Source organism: Leopardus geoffroyi, chromosome D2 (assembly GCF_018350155.1).
Source record: "Leopardus geoffroyi isolate Oge1 chromosome D2, O.geoffroyi_Oge1_pat1.0, whole genome shotgun sequence".
Taxonomy (NCBI): domain Eukaryota; kingdom Metazoa; phylum Chordata; class Mammalia; order Carnivora; family Felidae; genus Leopardus; species Leopardus geoffroyi.
In genome coordinates this window covers 49,670,415-49,676,833 of record NC_059334.1, presented here as the reverse complement: position 1 = coordinate 49,676,833, position 6,419 = coordinate 49,670,415, and the positions used below count along the sequence as shown (strand labels likewise).

At 45.8% G+C, this 6,419-nt stretch overlaps 1 long non-coding RNA gene across 1 annotated transcript; it reads right to left on the bottom strand.

Annotated features, from left to right (window-relative positions):
• Window positions 1–2,492: 2,492 nt before the first annotated feature.
• LOC123577516 lies at window positions 2,493–4,502 on the bottom strand. Its single transcript, XR_006701891.1, has 2 exons — window positions 3,631–4,502; window positions 2,493–2,986 (listed from the first exon to the last, which is right to left on the bottom strand). It is a non-coding gene; the product is annotated as an uncharacterized LOC123577516 (long non-coding RNA).
• Window positions 4,503–6,419: the final 1,917 nt, after the last annotated feature.

Here is a 6,419-nt window from a genome sequence, read left to right as displayed (position 1 = left end):
CATGACCTGAACTGAGGTCAGAGGCTTAACAGACTGAGCCACCCAGGTGCTGCCCCCCTCCCATTTAAAACTTAAAAAAAAAGATGGGGCACCTGGGTGGCTCAGTCGGTTAAGCGTCCTACTTCGGCTCAGGTCATGATCTCACGGTCCGTGGGTTCGAGCCCCGTGTCGGGCTCTGTGCTGACAGCCCAGAGCCTGGAGGCTGTTTTAGATTCTGTGTCTCCCTCTCTCTCTCTGACCCTCCCCCGTTCATGCTCTGTCTCTCTCTGTCTGAAAAATAAATAAACATTTAAAAAAAACTTAAAAAAAAGACTTATTTATCTTATAACTGGAAGTTTGTTCTTTTGTACTTTTTGACCCTTTTCACCCATGTTGCCCACTCCCCACCCCTCTGCCTCTGGCAACCACTAGTCTGTGTCCCCTGTATCCATGAGTGTGGATTTTGTTTCTTTTTTAATTCCATATGTAAGTGAGATCATATGATATTTGTCTTTTTCTCTATGGCTTGTTTCACTTATCACGATACCCTCAAGTTCCATCCATGTTGTTGCAAATGGCAAGATTTCATTTTTTAAAAATCACTGAATAATATTCCATCGTCTGTATGTATATATATGTGTAGTATATATCACATTTGCTTTATCCATCCATCAGTGGACACTTGGGCTGTTTCCATATCTGGGTTATTGTAAGAAAGCGCTGCAATGAAACTTGGGTGCATATATCTTCTAGAGTTAGTGTTTTTTCATTTTTTTTGAATACGCAGAAGTGGAATTGCTAGATCCATAGAGTAGTTCTATTTTTAATTTTCTGAGGGACCTCCTGACTGTTTCCATAGTGGCTGTACCAGTTTATATTCCCACCAACAGTGCACAAAGTTTCCCTTTGCTCCACATTCTCTCCAACATTGTGGGCTCGATCTGCAATTCCCTGATGACTGGTAATGTTGAGCATCTTTTCATGAACCTATCGATAATCCATATATCTTCACTGGAAAATGTCTATTTAGATCCTCTGCCCATATTTTAATCGGATTGTCTGTTTTTTTTTTTTTTGTTTTTTGTTACTGAGTTGTATGATTCTTTTATGTATTTTGGATATTAACCTTTTATCAGATATATGTTTTGCAAATATTTTCTTCTATTCTGTAGGTTGCCCTTTTCATTTTGTTGATGGTTCCCTTTGCAGGCAGGAAACTATTTTTCATAATGAGAGTGTCTATAAGGAGGTGCCCTATTCTTCCATTTATAGCATTTTTTGCTTGATACTTAATGATACATTATTGGACACATAAAGGATTATGACAGTCAAATGTTTTTTTCTGGATTATATACTTTTTTATTATAATGTGGTCTTAGTGTACTTTTAATGCCTTTAAGCTTTAAATTCAACTGTTTTTGTGATATTAATATGGAAGGCCCTGCTTTGTTTTCATTTCCGCTGGCTGGTTCCTGGTACACCTCTGCCCTGTCTCTCTTCCAACCTTTCTGAGTAGCTCTGCTGAGGGCCATCCTCATTCATGTAGCATATGGTAATTTTTTACCCCAATCAAATGTGTCTTACTTACATGCATCATGATAACAGATACACTTGCTCTTACTTCTATCCTCTTTCTCTGTTTTATGTTTCTTGGACTGGATATTTGTGTTTTCTGTATTTTGCTAAGTGGCTGATGTTCTCTTTGATTTTTCTTTCTTTTAGTAATTGGGAAAGTGCCTTCTTTCCCTCTGTGTGAGGTCACATTTAGGACCCAACGGGCTTCAGAGCTCCCTTTCTGAAAGCAGGTGCCTCACTGGCTGGTGAGAGGCTAGGTGGCAGCAGGCTGCTGGGGACATGCCACTTCACTGCCTGGCCTTGAACTGCCTGCCAATCTGGGTCAGGATTCTGTCTGATTCCCACTGAGACGTCAGAGCTCAGGAGCCTCTTTTAACAGGCGCTGTGGTAGCTGGTGGCCCTGGTGGGGGTAAGGAGACAGCTGGCCCACGCAGCTGCCCTAAAACCACCTGTCCAGCCTTGGCTGGTGGGACCATGATGCCAGGCATGAATCCGGATGTTGAGGACCATTCCTCACCCTTCCACGTGTCCCCATGTCCCCACCCTGCCTGGCATGGCACTGTTATAGCTCAGCGTATGCAGAGAGTCAGGAGAGGCCTGGAAAATGGGCACTGCCCAATCACCTGCTCCCTTATGTGCAGACCAGGGGGGTTCCAGGAGCAAGGACAGCAAGACAGGCTGTGCACGACTGAGCTCCCGTCGCTGGACACGTGGGCCCTGACAGGGGGATGTGCTCCCCGGGACAGACACTTGTGGGGGCAGGTCCCAGGATGGAGAAGAGGTGGGGGCTTCAGGCTGAGAAGCACAGGTGTGGGCTGAGGCACCAAGGGAGGGGGGGACCTGGGACATTCCGGGACAGAGGAAAGGCAGATCTTAGGAGGCCTTGATCTCTCTGCTCATACCTTGAAATGAGGAGGACCCCAATCAGAGGCAGGATCTGTTATGCAGGTATTGTATGTAATCAAGGAAGAAAAATGTTAGAATGAATTAAGGCAGTGGTGGTGGGTTTAGGAAATACGAAAGTGACAGAGCTGAAAGAACCTGGGAACTGACCGGCGGGCCGAGGGAGGAAATGCCCAGGGAACATGAGGTCATGACAGTGCCCTTTAGGTTGGGAGGAAACACAAGGTGAGTGGGGATCAGGGCAGGGGTCATTGTGAGGGGAGCGCCTCCACTCAGTGGTCTGCCCCATTGGGACTAGAGGCTGGGGGAGGGTAATGACACCCACAGGGTGGGGTGGACGCTGCAGGCCTTGGGGCCATGCCCTGTCCCGTGGGGTGGGGGTCTGCCCCCTGTGAGCTGTTCTCTGGACATGGTGTGAGAAGACACAGAACAGGAGCTCCAGAGCTGCCAGGGACCTGCCCTTGGGAACTGGCTGTGTGGGCAGCTGCCAATAGAGAGGAGGTGCCAGAAGCTTCTTCCAGGGACACTCCTGAGGAAAACAAACAAAAAAGAATGAATGACTGAAAGAAAAAAGGAAGATTGGGAAGAATGGATGGAAGAAGGAAGTAAGAGAGTAAGGAAAGATTTCATGAGTTGCTTTCTATGTGGCAGAAGTGATAATGTTACACATATCATATTTACTTATCATAATAATCTTTGTTGCCCTCATTGTCAAGATGAGGAAACAGAGGTGTCACAAGGGTAAGTAATGCTGGGGCCGGGAACCAAACCCTGGCATTTGGGATTCATGTCTCTTGGCTCTGCTGCCTCTAAATGGATAATGAATGGAGCAAGTGGGATAGGGAATAAGATGTACACCATAAGTAACTTATTTTTTTAAATGTTTATTTTTGAGAGAGAGAGAGAGAGGGAGACAGAGCACGAGTGGGGGAGGGGCAGAGAAAGAGGGAGACACCGAATCCGAAGCAGGCTCCAGGCTCTGAGCTGTCAGCACAGAACTCACGAACTGTGAGATCATGACCTGAGCCGAAGTCGGACGCTTAACCAACTGAGCCACCCAAGCACCCCTAACATGAATAACTTATTGATTGCACATAGAAGTCTACAATAATTGTGATCTAAACGGTCTATTGCGGATTCATCTATGCCGTTAAAAGATAGGACAGCGGTTACCCTTGGCGATGCAGCGACTAGGAGGGCACGCGGGAGGCTTCTGTGGCACTAGTCGTTCTGTTTCTTGAGCTGGGTGCTGGTTACTGAGCCTGAGACATGGGGAAGCTTAGATTATTTAAACGTGAAGTCTTAATGGCAGGCGTGGCCTCTTTGGGCAGTTGAGATTACGGCTGATGCAATTAGTAGAGAAATAGAATGTGTCACTGAGTTAATGGATGCAGTGTTCCTGGAATGTGAGCACAGTTTCAATCCGGGCATAGATCTGTTGCCATGGATGAGGGAATCTGTTAGGACTCTCCAAGCTCCATGGGGCTAGAGACACTCGAAAGCTGAAGCAAGACAGGTTGTTGCTTCGGTTCTCTGACACACAGCTGCCAAGAGCCTCATCCAGCTGGCTTCCTGCAGGTTGGGATCGGAGGCTCATCCATGCACAAGAACTTCTGGACACAGATGCCTTGGCTTCAGTGTTTGGTTCAAACAAAAGGCATTTTTGTAAGCCTGTGTCTTTTTGCCCAGCTTTGAGTAAGCTCAGCTCAAACGTTGCGAGTTGCTTTTGGCTCTGGCCAAATTCTGCTGTTTGGAGATTTGTTTTGTTTCTTTTTGATGCTCTATAAGTCAACAATCGCAACATACAGCAAGGAGAAAACATGTGGTGAAGACAATGAAAACCAGATCCATGGCTGCCAAAGAAAGAGGTGAAAAGACAAAACCTTCTAGTTACATAAGAGCACAGTTCAGGGTGTGCCTCTGCAAGACAGAATGCTCTCTGGCCTGGTGGCGGAATCCCTCATGGGCGAGTGCTTCTCTATCTGGGTTTGATAAAGATAATTCATTTCATCTAGTGTAATCTTCAAGCATTCTGTGGCTTTTTTCCCAAGATCTTTCACCTACTTTTTAAATGCAACCGAGAGTGGAGTTAGGGTTGGGCTGGAAGCAATGATGAAAAGTTGGCGATTCAGGGCTTTACGTTCCAAAAGCCATCTGCATCTCACCATTGCAAGGCGGGCTTCTGAAATCCTTTTTAGTCATAGAAACCTCATGAAATTCCACGAACAAAGGAAGACATGAAACCCCACCTCCCACAGAATCTGCTCCACCAGGTGGGATAGATGCTCGCATTCCAGTGATTTGGAAGCAGGGCCAATCTGTAAGGGGGGATTGAGAAACAGGGAGGGGCTCTCCAGTTTGTCACTCAGTCATCCATGAAAAATTTGAGTAACATCCCCCTTGACATTAGAACACAGGACAGAAATGCATATTTCTGACTTCTTGAAATCTGGCTGATAGTTCTAATGGAGCGAGTCAGAAACCTAAGAAATGATTTATCGTCATGAAGTGGTTGACACACTTTCACAGCTAATATAGCACCCAAAAACAAAACAAAAAAACCCCAGCCTAGTGGGGTGGAAACAAAAGAAATTGCCTTCCTAACATCCTTAATCATTTTAAATTATATATCCATATGTTTATGTATTAGCTCATTTTTTTTCCCCATCAGAAGATCATTAGTTCCCTGAGGATGAGGCCTCTTCTTCTCCCCCTCCATTTCTATTCTCCAGTTCCAAAACAATGCCTGGAAGAGTGTAGCTGTATAATTTATATAGTCATTTATTTATTTAACCAAGATTTATTGAGTGCCTACAAGTACCCTACTGGGTACTGTTTCTAGAGGATATCATAGTGAGCAGAGGGACAAAATTCCTGTCCTCCTAAAGCTTACGTGTGAAAGAGATGAGAAAGATGCCCCTCCCTCTCACTCCCCCCCCCCCCAAAAAAAAAAGGAAGAAAGAAAGGATGCAAGAAGAACAGGAAAGTAATAGGGTGGGGAAGAAGATTATAGATTATGTGAGTATATGTATTGGTGGGGGAATGTGGGGAAGTGTTGTTGGAATTTAAACAGAGCCGTCCAGGAAAGTCTTCATTGAGAAAATGCCATTGTGTCGGGTTGTCAAGGAGGTATGGATTTATGGGAAAGAATTCTAGCCACAGGAAGCCACAAGTGCAAAGGACATGCCGTGGAAGCATACCCTAAATTCAAAGACCAGCTCAGAGGTCAATATACTAGAGCAGAGAGGGCAAGCGGTGGCAGAGATAGTGGGAGATGAGGTCAGAGAAGAATGGGGACCAGATCGTGTGGGATCTTGTGGCTGTTTGACATTAGTGGCCTTTATTCTGAATGAAATGGAGAACCAAGGGAGGATTTTTTTTTTTTTTTTCAACGTTTATTTATTTTTGGGACAGAGAGAGACAGAGCATGAACGGGGGAGGGGCAGAGAGAGAGGGAGACACAGAATCGGAAGCAGGCTCCAGGCTCTGAGCCATCAGCCCAGAGCCCGACGCGGGGCTCGAACTCACGGACCGCGAGATCGTGACCTGGCTGAAGTCGGACGCTTAACCGACTGCGCCACCCAGGCGCCCCTACCAAGGGAGGATTTTGAGCTGAGAGGTAACTTGATCTGACTTGAGTTTAGTAGGACCACTCTGGCTGAAAATACATTAAAAGGTGGCAAGAGTAGAAACAGACCAGTAAGGGGTTGCTGTGATGGTCCAGGAAAGAGGTGATCAGGGCTTGGACCTGAGGTTGTTGGTGGAGGTGATGAGACATGGTATGATTCTCGATATATTTTGACATGAAGCCAACAGGTTTTCTGAGGGATCAGCTGTGGTATGAGAGAGACAGAAGAGTCAAGGATGGCTCCAAGACATTTGATCTGAGCAACTGGGAAACTGGAGTTACCATTTATGGAAATGGGGAAGCTGTGTGTGATGTGAGCCTAGTTATAATGGCA